Here is a 16,054-nt window from a genome sequence, read left to right on the forward strand (position 1 = left end):
CCCTCCCCAATGTCCATAACCCTGTGTCTGGGAAAGTCTTTATTTCGCCTTCATTTTTTGCTTCAATTAAGGTGAAGTTCACATAACAGAGAATGAACTGTTCCCAAGTGTATCATTCAGCAGCATTCAGTACATTCACAGTGTTGTGTTTCCAAAAGTTGTTCATCGCTCCGAAAAGAAACTCCACGCTCAGTAAGCGGTCACTCACCTTCCCCTCTTGTCCTGGTCGCTTCTAACTACCCACCTGCTTTCTGGCTCTTTGAATTTGCCTATTCCGGATGTCGTGGCCTCAGAATATGTGTAAAATTGGGAAGTGCAGGGCGGGGAGAGACCTCTGATTCTCTTTTCCTGCCCCTGCCTCCCTTTCATCCACATAGATGCTCAGCTAAATCCTTAGGCATCACCCCTGGCATATTTCCTGCCTCCCCTACTTGCTCACCACGTCTCTCTCCCCACTGGAACGTGCGTGCCGTGAGGGCCAGGATCCTCTCTGTCTTGCTCCCTGACAGGCAGTTAATGAGGGCTCCATTAATACTGCCTGGACTGACTAAATGCATGTTGAAAACGACCATCCTAACAATATAACATCCCATTTCCTGGGCACTTCGAAGGTGTCAAGTGATGTTCTGAGCGCCTCATATACTTTATCCCATTTAATCTTGGCAATAACTCTATTATGTGGATTCCATTATTTACTTCCATCTTCTAGATAAGAAAATTGAGGTTTATGGTGTTTTTGTGACTTGGCCAAAGTCCACGGCCAGCAGAGGCTTGACAAGTGTGGGAAAGGCCTGGGGAAGGTCTTTTCAGGGCAGCCGTTGGACTTGGTCAAATGAAAATTCTGCCTTGGTTCTTCTGAGGGAGGTGAGACCAAGACTGACAGGGTTTGCAGGGGGTCCCAAATCTCTGCCATCCAGGGGGTAGGGATAAAGCGGAGAGGGCACTGGGTTGGGAGTTTGGATCTTGAGTTTGAGTCCCTGGTATGACTCTGACTGTCTGTGTCACCTCAAACAAGTTCCATACCCTCAGGTTCCTCAGCAGACAAGTGTGGAGATGGGCTTAGAATATCTCAAAGATTTCTTCCAATGACATTATGTATGTGTGTTATGTGTACAGGGGGTGGAAAAGATGGAATCATGAGCTCCCTAAAGAACAACATAGGAGTGTTCTGGGTAGAAACACATTCAGTGGTCTCCCTGGGGTCAAGAAGCCTTCTGTGACATCCCTGAAAGGTAGTCATCCCCAATTGTCTTGCATACCTCCAATGACGGGGGACTCACTATCTCAGAAATTATTTGCCAGCAAGTTACAGCCATTTACAGATATTATAGAGCGCTACACACTCTTTGTTTTGGAGGCATAGCCCACTGCATAATAAACACATTGTAATAAATGCATATTCCAAAGGAAAGAGAATGTGTACTTAGCTATTTAGTATAATGAGCTGCCACTGACCAGCTGTCATAGTGGCACAATTGTAGATAGCCAATTAAACATTTATTACTTGCAATTTTGTGGTTTTCTTTTTGTATTTTAGATCTGGGAGGGGGATGTGTGTGTGCGCATGTGCACGCGCGTGCACACACACACACACACACACACACACACACGCGTGCCTGTATGAGTTTGCAGACACTTTTGTAGGTTGCTTAAAGCTCTGAAGCCCTATAGAACAAAGTCCCCACTTCCAGGCAGCTCGACAGAGCTCCTCGTTCTCCTGAGTTTTTGCTTCTTTATGATCAAACAGTCCTCTGGCCCTCCAACTGGACTCCTCACCTTCATCACTGCCATCGTGGCTGGCATCACTGCCACCACTGCCCATCACTGCTGCCGTCAGTGTCCTCGTATCCTCATCCCCATCGCCAAATCGCCTCCCCTCTACCTTCAGCCCCCACCGTACAGGAGCTGGGCCGCAAAAGCTGCCCACGCCAACATGGGATCTTCCTCCCTCTCTGTTCTTCTCTCCCCAGCCTCACTCCAGGTTTTGCCCTTCTGACAAGGTACAGCTTGCTCCTACAGTGACAGTCCTGCAGCTGGCAGGGTCACCTTAACGATGGCGGCAGCAAACAGCCAGCATTGGCCGCAAATGTTCACATACATGGGCTGTCTTTACATAATGCTCTCTGTTCTCTCCCACTTTTCATGGCCCCTCCATGTGCCCATGGCCTCCTTTAGGGTCCTGTAGGATTACACTGTGGAGCAGGTGGGGCAGTCGCTATTACCCCGATTTGCAAATGTGGCACAGAGAGGCCAGCTGCCTAGGCGAGGTCACACAGCTGGTCAGAGGCGGGTAGAGCTGTCTGTTGCTTATTCCCCACAGCTTACCCTGTCCCACACCTCCTGTGTTTCTCTTTCTTTCTTTCTTTCTTTCTTTCTCTCTCTCTCTTTCTTTCTTTCTTTTTTAACATATTTATTTGACAGAGAGAGAGAGAGAGAGAGAGAGAACACACAAGCAGGAAGGAGAGAGAGAAGCAGGTTCCCCACTAAGCAGGGAGCCTGATGCAGGCAGGGTTCGATCCCAGGACCCTGGGATCATGACCTGAGCCAAAGGCAGATGCTTAACTGACTGACCTACCCAGGCACCCTATCTCCTGTTTCTCAAACCTCATTCCCTCACGCACCACCTCCAGGACCCTTTCCAAACCCACAAAATACCAGTCCTGTTTTTTAATGCAATATTTTTCTTCAAAGTGATTGAATTGATTGCAAAAAGGATTGTTTCATCATTGCAATCACCAACAGGATCACTTTCCTTCAAATAGGTCACCCTGAAACTTAATGTGGCAATTAACAAACGTTGCACTCCATGTGGCCACTATTGCACCAAGAGCCAGCCTCTAGGCAGACTGGCCTGGCTGGAGAGGTGTTTAAGTGGGACCACCACCAAACTGATACCTTCCCTTGGACACAGACAGGAAGGCTTGGAGGACTGAAAAGGGAACCTTCTTTCCGCTGCTCAGGCAGCATGTTGACATCTGTGTGGCTGACCACTCCTGTCCATGCCCGGACCCCAAGGCTGCCTGCCCCACCCTCGAGGAAACATCTGGCTCATGCAGGAAGCCCCCATTGTGCCATGGAAAGGAGCCAGGGACCTCTGCGAGGCTTGGTTTTCCATCTGGGCACGGGCATGGTACTGCAATGTGCAGTGCTGGGAAGAGGAGCTGTGACATAAAGACAAGGCTGGAGGTGAGGTGGTGGCCTTAGCAAGCGTCCCTCCCTTCCTCATGGCCGTTCTCTGCTCTTCTCTCAGAAACCCTGGTCTTGGAGTCCTGCCTTTTCTGGGAGAGAAGGCACCCCAGCTGGCCAGATGGGGAGAAGGAATGAGCACTATGGGTCTCCGTGGGGACAGTCTGGGTGCCGGGCAGCTTCTAGTGAGCCCAAGACAGCCTGCCAGGCCAGGGGGGATGCTGTGTCAGTTAGCAGGCTTCTCCCCCTGGCCCGGCCCTCAGCACCCCTTCCTCTTGGCCTCCCCGCCCCAGTGAAACAAAGGGTCCTCCCCAGCAGGTGTAGTGCGTTCTAATTCCAGCTCTGCTACTTACCAGTGAGGCAATTCTGGCCAGGAGACCTGGCTTGGAGCCCCAATTTCCCTTCCCATGAAATGGGGACAATAACCTCAACCACACAAGCCTTGCCAAGAGGCTTGCAGGCTTCAGAGCAAGGCACTTCTAGAACTTTCCCCACTGTTTCTCTCCATGGCCAAGGCGAGCAGTGGTGTGGTGTCGTCTCCCCGCCTCAGATGCCTCAAGGGGCAGAATGGAAATGACAAGAGTTTCTACATTGTCTGACTGTCGTCAGGAAGAAACGGGCAAAAGTGGGCAAAGTCCCGGTAGTTGGGGTTCAGTGGGTGTGAGCCCTCTACATGCTTATATACAGCACAGTGCTTGACCCAGAGCCTGTCGCCCTCTAGCTCCCCACTGGGCTCTGGCCTGCCCTGTCCCTTCTCCTTCCGTGACCTCAGCATGTCCCCTTTCTTAGCTACATCCCCTGGCAGCACCCCGAGCTCTTATCCTCTGCCCTGGGGGGCCAAGCCATGACTCTTCAGTATGTGACCTAAGTCCCAGGCATCCCGGAGACGCCCAATCCAGTTACAGAACAAACTGCAGGTTTCACTGTGTTCTTTATGACAGCCGAATACTGGAAATGACCTTGATGTGTTTAAAACTAGAAGACTGGTGGAGAAATTTTGTCGTAATGGAATCCTGATAGCTATTACTACCACACTTCGGAAACTATGAAATAGTAAAAAAAAAAAAATAAAAAAAGTTTATCTTTAAGTAATAAAAAGCAAGATTGAAATTGTATCTAAGAGAAGATTATAACTAAGAACTCCTACCCTGTCAACCTACAGGGGAGAAAAACAGCCAACATTTATGTCTAGAAGGGCAGACTGGCTGGAAATAGTGGTTTTCTTTGGATGGTGGTATGACTTATTACGTCTTCCTTCAAATTTCCTTATTCCGACTTTTCTACAATGAGAATTAATTCTACGGTGACTAAAACGAACACAAAGATGCAGAATTGTATATGCTGTACTTCCCTTAAGTCTAAAACACTCAGATATATATATACACACACACACACATATATTATAGTGCGTATATTTCTGCACAAAGAAAATTTGGAAGGATACATCATAACAAACAAAAGTGACTGACCTCTTCTTTTGAGAGGGGACTGGGCAGATGCGGACCGGGGTAGAGTGAGGATCTCCCTGAAGACCTTTGTATATTGTACTTCTGATGACATGGATGTTTTTTCTAACCAGAAAGTGAAAAGAAAAAGAAAACATAACTACCTAATAAACATTTAGCAAAAGCAGTATTTTCCCAAATGGGCTCTGCGGACATTTGTTGAAGTTGCTACTTAAAACAAAAAACAAAAAAACAAATTTGTGCCTGAAGTACAGGATCTTAATGGTGCACTTAACTCAGCAAGCGCTGGAACTGAGAGAGACTGGGGATTGAAGGGCTCTCAACAAGCCACATAAGGTCCCAGAGGCCACTCCCACCCTGCCCTCTTTTTCCCACAGAGCCTACCCAAAGAGTGATGCTCCCAGGACCAGTTTAGGGAGCGCAGGGAAAGGGAAAGCTAGGAAGATGGTCATGTCTCCTTGAGCCAGGCAGGTGTGTGTGAACAGTCTATACCCACTGAGGGACTGTGGGGTATGGGCATGGTGACCCAGAAAGAAGATGCCTGCACTGGCCAGAGGGGTGGTCACTCTGGGCCTAGCACCACCAGATGGACACATTCTTCAAGAGAACCTGGAAATCTGGATTTTAAATGAAATTTTCTGGCTTTAAAATAAAATATCCAAGCTTTTCAATGCAATCTCTCTCTCTCTCTTTCTAATATCTTATGGTTCCCTGCAAAAGTCCTCCACCAGCTGTGGGCTAGGAGCTCAGTGTGCCGTTGATGTTCTCAGAAAGCCAGGTCAGCCCTGAGGATTTATTTCCTTTTCTAGCCACCCACCCTCTTTCATGATTGCTTTGAGAATTCTGCCCCAGATCAGCATCAGACTCATGGGCCCATTGCTCAGGGGAGTTTGCTTTCCTCCTGCTTGAAAATTGGGCTGACATCCATCTGTCTCCACCCCAGGAGTATGGGAAGGAGCCCAGGAGAGGGTGACTAACCCTAGCAACCAGCCTTCTCGGGGGGGAGTGAATGCTCTTCATCAGTCTTTGGCACTGTTACTGGACTCCTGCTCTGGGCTCTAACAGCCCTTTGATGTCTCCATCCCTCCTGCCCTCTTCAGCCTTAGTTTCCCTTCCTCTCCTGCCATCACGCCCTCTGTGCAGCAGCCTGCCAGAAAGTCTCATCCTTCAACTCTCCATATTCTCGCACCTCAGTGCCTTTGCACATCCCGATCCCTGGGTTGGGCTCACCCTCTCCTGCTACTGCTTTTACAATCCAACCCTCAGGCAGCTGGACAGTGACATACCCAAATGGCAGCTCCTTGTGCCCTCTCTGTTGTAGCCAGCACCCCAGGAGGCTGGCATCCACTGTTCCTGCGTTGGTCATTATTTAGTCTCCCCTTTCTCCTGTGACCCACGCCCTTCTCACATGCTTTCACCTTCCAAACAGCTTTTAAATCTGTCCCCTTCTCTCCCGCTGCAGTGTTCCAGCTTCTGTCCCAGCCGGGCTGTCCTGACTGTTCCAGATCTCGGCTCTCCTGTCAGTGCCACCTGACTCCACATTATCTGGGGAAAGGACATTTTCGAAAACACGACCTGGTCACCTCTACCCTCTGCTTGAAATCCTTGTGTCGCTCCCCAGCCTACAGGACAGAGTTCAGACTCCTCAGTTTGGCATTGCGGGGTCCAGCCCTGTCGACTCCTCTATTACCTCTTTCCGATGCCCCTTGCCCCTCTGGCAAAACCTAGCTGTCCTGTGTGCTCTGAGCACATCTGGAGATTTAGCAGCTCTGTGTCTTTGTACACCTCTTTCTCCACCTGGAACACTCTTTGTCTACCTACAACCCTCCCCATTCACCTCTGCCTCCAGCTCTGTGAATCCTGATTCCCCCAGAGCAGCGGGTTGGGAAGTTAGATTATTCTCGCAGCAAAGGTGGGTGATTCCCAAGCTGAAAGTGGCTGGGGTGTCCAGTCCCAGCTGGAGCTGTTGACAATGCTACCTGCCGCTCCTGTAGGTTGGGCGCCAGGTCAAGGCCCGCCACATGTTCCTGGAGACTGTCCCCAAGGGGCTGGCGATAATCAGCCTTGCGGCTTGCTCCAATCTGTGACCAACTTGGCTCCAGCCACCTTTCCCTCACTGCCCTGGCGCCAGGCCCGCGCCCTCCTGGCAGCGCTGCCACAAGGAAGCTGGCATCAAAGACGGACAGAGTCAGAAAGGCTCTACAAGATCAGCCAGTGTGCCCCTGCCTGGATTGCAGATGGAGAAGTTGGGGCCCAGAGAGGGACAGTGGCTTGCCCAGGGTCACACAGTGATGAAAGGTGTAGTCATGCCTGGAGCCCAGCTCTTCCAGATCGTATCAGATAGTTTTAAAAAAAAAAAAGAAAAAATCAAAGGAAACCTTAAGATGTGCTAGCAAGGGCCTGGGGAGGAGTGCCTTGAAATTGACCAGACAGGGCAGGCCTCCCTGAGGCTGACCCCAGGGGGTGAGGCAGAGGACTTTAGTGGGGACCAGCTTGCCGTTTTGGTCTGAGCAAGGTGAGTGAGCAGAGATGCAGTCAAAGGCAGAGCCTGCTCATGATCACGTGAGGCTGCAGAGACCCCGGGAGGGTTCGCATTTTAGTCCATATAAGGGAACAACACAATGGAGTTTTGGCTCTGATCTGAGCAGACAGTTCTGCAAACACATACAGATGGCCAACAGGCACCTGAAAAGATGTTTAAATTCATCAGCCATTGGGGGAATGCAAATCAAAATCATAGCGATACCATGTCGTACTCACACAATCCAAAAGTTGGGTACTTAGGGTTGGTGAGGATGAGAAAAAACTTGAATCCTCATACACTGACAGTGGGGATGTCAAAGGTTCGGCTGCTGGGGACCTGGGAGGTGCCCTCGGTTAAGCGTCCCACTCTTGATCGGCTCAGATTGTGATCTCGGGTCATGAGATCCAGCCCTGCACGGGGCTCCAAGCTCAGCACACAGTCTGGGTAAGACTCTGCTTCTCCCTCTGCCCCTCTACCCCTCTATTCATGTGTGCGCTCTTTTTCTCTCTCTCTCTCAAATAAATAGGTAAGTCTTTTTTTTTTTTTTTTTTTTTTTTAAGTTTCAGCCTCTTTCGGACTGCCTGGGTGGCTCAGTCATTAAGCGTCTGCCTTCAGCTTGGTCATGATCCCAGGGTCTTGGGATCGAGCCCCACATTGGGCTCCCTGCTTCAGATGAGCCTGCTTCTCCCTCTCCCTCCGCCTGCTGCTCTCCCTGTTGTGCTCTGTGTGTGTGTGTGTCAAAGAAACAAATAAATAAAATCTTTAAAAAAAAAATGTCAGCTGCTTTGGAAAACACTAATAGTTCCTCAAAAGGTTAAACATTGTATTCTTACATGGTTTAGTAATTCTACTCCTAGGTTCATCCCCAGGAGAAATGAAAAGATATGTACTCAAAATCAGTACATACATTGTTCATAGCAGAATTATTTATAATAGCCAAAAAAGTGGAAACAAGCCAAATGCCCATCAACAGAATGTGGTGTATCCATAAATGGAATATTATTTTGGCCACATCAAGGAATGACGTATTGATACGTGTTACATGCAACATGGGTGAAATCTGAAAACATGCTCAGTGAAATAAGCCAGACACAAAAGGCCATCTATTATTCCATATAATCATACATTACATGATTCCATTGATAGGAAATGTCCAGAAAATAGACACAGAAAATAGATTAGCGGCTCCCAACCTTGGGTAGGAGTGGGGATGGATTGGGGAATGACAGTTAATGAGTACAAAGTTTCTTTTGGGGGTGATGAAAACGAGATCTGCACTTAGATCGTGGTGATGGTTGCACAGCATACTGAAAAACAGTGACCTATAGACTTTAAACGGGCGAGTTTTAGGTCATGTGAATTATGACTCTATGAAGCCTTAATTCTGTTTTGAAAGGCCGCTCTGGTTGCTGTTGGGGGCAGAGTAGCAGCAAGGAGGTCAGGCACCAACAATGCGATCATAGGCTGAGAGTGTCCAGTGCAGAGGAGGGACACAGTGACTGTGTGCATGGCTCGCACAGGCTGATTCCTGTTCAGGAATGTCCTTCTCTTCTTAGCCAGGCTTTTTAAACCCTGTACTGTTGACATTTTGCGCAGGATCATTCTTCTGTACGGAGGTACCGTGGGATGGGAATCACGGGATGAACAGCCGCACCCCTGTTGCCACTCTCCAGCAGTCAGCACATCCCCCCACCACAGCTGCAACAATCAAAAGTACCTCCTAGAGGACTAAACTGACCCCAACGGAGAACTGCTGCTCTAACCTCTTTTGCTTAGCTGCTGAATTCTTGAGTACCCTTCCAGGATCATTTCCCTTATCATCTCTTCTGGGGAGCTTTCATCCTTCATTCTCCAAAATCGCCCAGTTTCTTTTCTTTTTTCTCTCTCTTTTTTTTTTTTTTAAGATTTTATTTATTTATTTGATAGACAGAGATCACAAGTAGGCAGAGAGGCAGGCGGACAGAGAGAGGAGGAAGCAGGCTTCCTGCTGAGCAGTGAGCCTGATGTAGGGCTCTATCCCAAGGACCCTGGGATCATGACCTGAGCCAAGGGCAGAGGCTTTAACCCACTGAGCCACCCAGGAGCCCCTAAAAGTCGCCCAGTTTCTTAAACAAAGCCCCATCACAGCCCTGATTACACCGTGCATGCTCCACCCCACAGCTGCGTAGACATGACACCTTACGCACTTTGGGTCCCCAGCATCAAGTACAAAACCTGGCCCTTTGGAGGTTGCTATGGTCCCATTGCCTCACCTGCCAAGTGCAGAGGTGCACTGCCTGCCTCCCCCAGGGTTTCCGTGATTAGGGCTCAAATGTGGGTTAACTGATCTGTCCACCCCTCCTGACTCTCGGTAGGAGGGTAGGTTCCAGATCCAGATGGCCTGGGTGGCCTGGGATTGCTGTGGGATGCTGGGAAAAGTGACTGAGTTTTCTGACTCTTGGTTTCTTCTCTGTAAAATGGGGGTCCTGATAATGCCCACCCTGTAGGTTGTCATAAACACATAGCAAGAACACAACAAATGTCAGAAACTCTTGGTGATAATAATTTACTATTCTTTCTTTTTTCTGAGGGGCCTTCCAGGATTCAACACAGAGGTGGCCTTGTCACTGGTAGGTGTTGCTATGTGAGCCCTGTCCTGGATGCTGGCCAAGAGGAGGTAGGGGTGGGTCCACTAGGAGAATATTACAAAAAATATGGAAAGTTCAGAAATTATAAAGAGTCAGGGAACAAATCCCCCATAATTCTGCCACCCACAGGCATATACAATCAACACTCTTTGGTCTATTTCCTTCTAGTCTTTTTTCTAAGTGCTTTTTTTTTTTTTTTTTTAAGATTTTATTTATTTATTTGACAGAGATCACAAGTAGGCAGAGAGGCAGGCAGAGAGAGTGAGAGGGAAGCAAGCTCCCTTGCTTGGGGGATTAGAGACCTCTATGCGGGACTCGATCCCAGGACCCTGACATCATGACCTGAGCCAAAGGCAGTGGCTTAACCCACTGAGCCACCCAGGCGCCCTTTTTTCTAAGTGCTTGCCATGAATCTGTGACCATCCCCTATATATGCATATGCAAACGCATATCCTCATTCATTAAAAACTCTCCATTTTCTGTAGTCACATGGCTGTCCCATAATTTACTTAATTGATTCCCTACTGGACATTTAGGCACTCTCTGATTGTTGATGAATACCTTGCATTTGAAAGAACTTCGTTCATACTCCCATCATTTCATTTGGATGTTCTCCTTGCTTTTAAAACATTTTTGGCAAAGAGACCTCTCTAGCCTGCAGGGACACCCTTTTTCCCATAGCTAGGCATCCATTTGCTCATCATCAGGGATTTCCTCCCCCAGGCTGAGCTAAATCCTTGGGATTGTGACTTAATCCTGTTTCCCCTTCTGTGGACATTGGTGGAGATGGACCACAGCTGGCCTTGTCTTCTCCTTGGATGCATCAGCTGGGAGGGTCAGTTTATTTAGTCAACAGTGGATGGATAATGAAAAGGAGAAGCAGCCAAGGCCAAGGTTAATGGGGACGAGGTTAACTGGGACAAGGTGGCAGAGGAAGAGAAGTTGGCTGGCTGGGGTTAGCCAGCCTCATATCAGCTTCCTATATGCTATTGACTAGTGACCTTATTTCCTTCTAGATCCCTAAAGAAATCACCAGGCAAAGGTACACCAACCCCGTTGCCAGACTCAGACCCACTTTCTCCTGTGTACATAAACAGCAGCTCTTCCTAATACATGTAGAACAAGAAACCAGTGCTGCCTGGGCCCCAGCCAGGTGCCAGGTCGCATGCTAGACACCTTCCAGACTCCTACTTTGGAGCCAGTGTGGTACCATCCAAGGTGCTTGGAAGCAGACAGATCTGGAACCAATCCCAGCATAGGCACGTCCTATCAGTGGGACTGTGTGTAAGCAATTTGCCCCTGTGAGACTCGGTTTCCTTGTCTGTAATTTGGGGGTTTAACGGCACCACCTTCCCAGGATCCTTGTGGAGACTAGAGCCCATACTGTATGCACAGCACCCCAAGTACCAGGCCTGCACAGAGCAAGAGCAGGAGAAATGTTATTTTCTCATTCCATTCAACTCTCATCATATCTCTCAGTCAAAGATGTCAATAAATGTAATCTGTCTCATTGCCTTTTATAACCGCCAGCGACAGGGCACTCATTAGTATGAATTTGTAACTTCCCATTACCAATAAGATACCGAGGCTCAGAGAGATTTCACCAGGAGGTTTTCAGGGCAGAAACTGTTATCTCACAGATTTCATGTCTCAGAGAACCATCAGGACGGTGTCTGGAGTGGAAGGGGGGTGCCCCCCACCCCAATTCCCTGGGCCCTGTTTTATGCCTAGCTGGGCCACTGGCTACCTCTGGCAGAGGAGACCAGAGAGGACCTCCCCCACACAAATGAGTTTCCAGGAGGCAAGGAGAACCAGGACTCTGGCCATTGAAGTTAGGGTATGACAGCTGCCATTGGGGGACACCACAATCTGTACTTTACTGACCCACCTTCCAATCCTTAGAGCCTTCTCAAAGGGCCATTAGAGTCTCCACCCCAATTCACGGGATGGGAAACTGAGGTTCATATGGTCAAGGTCAACTGCAATTACTTAAGTGAGCGAGCTGGGATTCCCAGCGGAGGCCACTTGCCCAGCTCATCCCAGCTCATCCCAGAGGCAAACCCTGCCCGTCCTTGCTATAGGGACATAGGGCGGCAGCCCAGGAGGGCGAAGGCCAGATACTTGGGCTCCCTGAGGAACTCCGCGTCCCCTTCCCGCCCACCCCCAACCTTCTACTGGCTTTCCTAAAGCAGAATGTCGCTCCATGCTCCCGCAGACACAACGCCTCTAGAAATGCCACCGCTCAGAGCCGGGGTCAAAACAGCGGCTGTTTCGGTGCAAGTGCACTTTCCAAATCCACCCCTACTCGGGCACAGGGGACAACACGCCAGACCCCAAGCCCGGAGCACAGCTTCGGAACCGGGGCTGCATCCCGTCCTTGCAACGCCCCCTTGGCGCGCGTACGACCCCCCCGGGTCACAGAGAAGGAAACTGAGGCTCGCAGGCGGAGAGAATCGTTCAAGGTCAGGCATAGTCTGCAAGCCGCGGGGGGGCCGGAGCTCGCACTCGGGGTCAGGGTCACGACGGCGGCAGGGACCCCACCCGAGCCGAGTCCCCGCGGGGAGGCGGCGGCCGCGTTACCTTGAGCTGCTGGGCCGTGGGGCTCCGGCTTCGGCTCTGGGCTCGGCGGCGTCCTGCACTCGCGCCCGCTCGGCTCCGGGCAGGGATGGAGCCGGTGCTCCGCCCGCGCCCCGCGCCCCGCGCCTCGCGCCCACTTCCTCGTCCCCGCCCCCAACTCGCTCCTCCTCGCTCTCCGCCCCTCCCGCCCTCCCTCCCTTCCCTCTCCCGGGCTCTCCCGTTCCCCTCTCTTTCTCTCCCTGTCTCCTCCCGCCTCCGTGCACAGCACACTCTCTCTTCCTTCGCTCTGCTCCCTCCCCACAGTCCCTCTCCCCCGCGCTCCCCCACTTTCCCCTGGACCTTCTTTCCTTCTCTCCCTGGCTCTGACGAGGCCCCTTCCTCTTTCTTTCTGTCACACTATCGTCTTTCTCTCCTTTCCCCGCCTCACTTCCACCCACTCCTCTCCACCCCCAGCCCTGTCTGGGACCCAGAAGAGTAGAAGGAGACTCCCAGCTGGGGCCCCTCGCGATCTGGTGGCACCCCTGCCCAGCACCCTGCTCCCTGGAATCAGCCTACAGGAGGAAAAGGACTCGTTGCCTGGGAAAAGTCTGGATAATTCTGTGATCTGTGGAACTTCCGAAAACCCCAGGGAGGGTTTGTTCTAGTTGGAGGAAGGGATGGAGAAAGAGAAGACGAAGAGAGGAGGGTCTTGGGAAAGGGGCTTTTGGGGATGGAAAATGGAAGCTCAGATGGGGAAACCTATCTCTTAAATATCAAGGTGGCAAGGCTGCTGTACTAAGGGTGCAGACGTGGGTGGAGGGAGCCTGGTGGGCAGGATGGCCAAGGGCATTGTGCCAGACCTGGGGTAGTCAGCCCAGGGTAGGAGAGACAAGTGGTCATACGGGCTGCCCTTCGTTGCTTGGGGAGCCTGACACGAGAAAGGGAGTTTGCCCAGGAGCTTGGCAAAGGAGAGCAGAAGGATGCCAGCTCAGGGGAGCAGACATTTCAGAGGTGTGCTCATGGTGATTGACACGCCACCTAAGCCATTCTGGCACTATGGGCCTGGCCCTGTGCCTATGGGCTGAGATGCAGACTAGGGCCATAGTCCCCTGGAGCACCGAGATCACAGTTTCTGGAGGAGGGTGTGGAAGGCCATGCATCCAGGTCACCAGTATCTTGGAATGATTGCAGGAGCCTCCAGGCGGGTCTGGGGCACTCTGTGCTTGCTCGCCTACAATCTACAAAGCCTCATAGGTCATCTCTAAAAAAGCGTAAATCAGATCACGCCTCTCTGTACTCCCTGCTTGAAACCCTCCCATGACTTCCTGTTGTAGTTAGGATAAAATCCAAGTACTCTATCACTGCCAACATGATCTGATCTTGTGTCTCACCACATTCTGCCTCATTCCATGTGCCTCAGCCACAGCCGCTTCCTACTCGTGCCAGGAATGGGCCACGCTGGACCATACCACAGACCATTTGCACTGGCGGTTCCTTTTTCTGAGATTGCTCTTCCCCCACATCTTCCCGGGTGCTCAATGAGGCTGCATGGCCTAGTCATCTCACCCAAAGCAGTCACCTCCTCGCCACAGTGCTTTTCACATCATGAAAACACTTACCAGTGTCTAGAACTTTTCATTTTAATGCTTATTATCTGCTTTACTGCTCCACAATGTAACCAGTGTTCATCTCCTCCCCTGAGCCTCCCGGGAGCCTGGAGCCCGTTACTGTAGCTGGATATATCACTAAGTATCCAACAGATGTTGGTTGAATAAGTGAATGAATAAACACTATAATGTATGTGTTTAGAAAAAAGAAAAGGTGTGACTGACGCTGCCAAGGGAAAAAAGATTGTCTTGAAATAGGAGTGGAGAAGTGGGGAGGGCCACAGGCCTGGAGGAAACAGCATGAAGACAGGTACAGGGTATTAGCTAACCTGGAGTTTGGGGAGTTTCTGCCTGGTGGGTCACCCGCAGAAACCCAGCAAAAAGCCCTGGTGGGGCTTTTAGGACACCTCAGAGATGCCAGTTAGGACTTGATCTTGTGAGCAATGGAAGCTGTGGCAAGTTTGGGGGGCTGCAAAGTCTGGGGTGTATATTCTGGAGAAGAGAAGGCTCCAGCAACCTCTGTCTCTAGAAAGGGCTCTCTGAGGGAGTGAATGAGACTCTAGCACTTGGACCAATGGTAGAAATAGGATGAGACAGATTTGGACTCTGTAAAGAATTTTTTTAAGGATCTGTAAAGGGAAATGTGCTCTCTGTGGGTGAGATTATGGTCCTCTCCTATTCAGTGCTCTTCCCAGAGAAAGGACGCCATGTCTGTGACCTCTTTAGCCACTGAACTGGGAGAAATAATGCATCTTTGTTGTTGTAAGTCAGTAAATGTTGGGATGGTTTGTAACAAAGCAATGAATTGGATAAGGGGCCTTGGGGAGTATCAGTTCCTATCTCTGAGCCTATTTCCTTGATCATTAAATAAGAATAACAACAATATCTGCCTCAAAGAGTTTTGATGAGGCTCAGATGAAAAAAGAAATGGATAGTGCATTCATTCTTTCATTCTTTCAACACACGACCAGACCTACTATGTTACTATGTTCAGGCCCTGGGTTAACTCTGGGATACTGCAATGAACCAGATAGGCGAGGGTCAGAAATGTAAGGAGGAAAAAGACAACGAACAAGGCAGATAATTTCAGCGAAAGATAATTGTTGCCTGGAAAGCAAAGCAGGGTAACGTAATTGAGAGTGACTGGGGGCAGTGCTTTGTTCACGATGGTTGGGGAAGGATTTTCTTAGCCCGTGACGTTTGAGCCAATGCGTACATGATGATATCGGGGAGCAGTGTTCCATGTAGGGGAAGCAGTAAGTGCAAATGCCCCAAGGTAGGGAGAAGTTCATAGTGGCTGAGTGCATGAGGGAGAGGGAAGATGTTTGGAGATGGTGTTGATGCAAGTCCATGGTAAGGTGAATGGATTTAATCCTAAATGAAATGGAGCCAAGAAAGGATTTCAACAGGGAAGCGATAACCTTATGCTCTATCAAGCAAATTAGTACTGGAGTTATTGCTGGAGTTCATTCCTGGTTGGTTCCCCCACAGGTTGGGATAACATTTGCAACCCTTTCCAGCTCTCAGAGTTTCCAGTTCTGTATTAATTCAGAAAAACCTTTGGAAACTACTAAACATGATCATAGAAGGAGTCATCGTTATAACTAAGAGGCTCCCCACCTTGCAAAAGCGTTTGGGATCTGATAGCCTAAGTGTTCTCCTTGCTCTGAATACTTAATAAAAACTATCTTTCAAAGGGAATGGAAGAAGCTTCTTATTCTGAGGAAACCCAAACCACTATTTGACCAAAATAGAAAAAAAAAAAAAAAAAGAGCCTTTTTTGGATGAGTAATCTCTGCCGAGTCTGACAGCTTAAAATTGAAAAAAAAAATTTGCAACAATTAAGATAACAAGTGACAAGGCATAGTGATGATAACATTGACTCCAGTGGTCTGCGGAAAATTCCGGTGAAACCCACTGGGTTTTGTCATAAGTTATTACTCATCTCTGTCCTGGGCTCTGGGGTGGCTCTGGGTTTGTGGTAGGGCACCCAGGACCGCAACTGGGATGTGTGGGGTGTAGAGTTTCTTGGCCGTTGTGTGCTCTGAGTCTTGAGAGAGGCTTTGGAAAGGTTGCAAGGCTGGGAGT

At 49.7% G+C, this 16,054-nt stretch overlaps 1 protein-coding gene across 4 annotated transcripts in view; it reads right to left on the minus strand.

The window, feature by feature from the left end:
- Positions 1-12,538, minus strand: part of HRH2 (histamine receptor H2) — a 54,557-nt gene extending 42,019 nt beyond the window's left edge. For 3 of the 4 annotated variants that reach the window (XR_001180681.2, XM_004737564.3, XM_045075592.1), the window contains exons 1-2: positions 12,384-12,538; positions 4,656-4,757 (exon numbers count right to left, since the gene is read on the minus strand). The gene's annotated coding sequence lies outside the window, so the exon portion shown is untranslated. The remainder of the gene's footprint in view (positions 1-4,655; positions 4,758-12,383) is intronic. The other variant, XM_004737565.3, reaches the window with a different exon arrangement.
- Positions 12,539-16,054: the final 3,516 nt, after the last annotated feature.

Source organism: Mustela putorius, unplaced genomic scaffold (assembly GCF_011764305.1).
Source record: "Mustela putorius furo isolate JIRA1106 unplaced genomic scaffold, ASM1176430v1.1 tig00000145_pilon_pilon_pilon, whole genome shotgun sequence".
In the NCBI taxonomy this organism is placed as follows: Eukaryota; Metazoa; Chordata; class Mammalia; order Carnivora; family Mustelidae; genus Mustela; species Mustela putorius.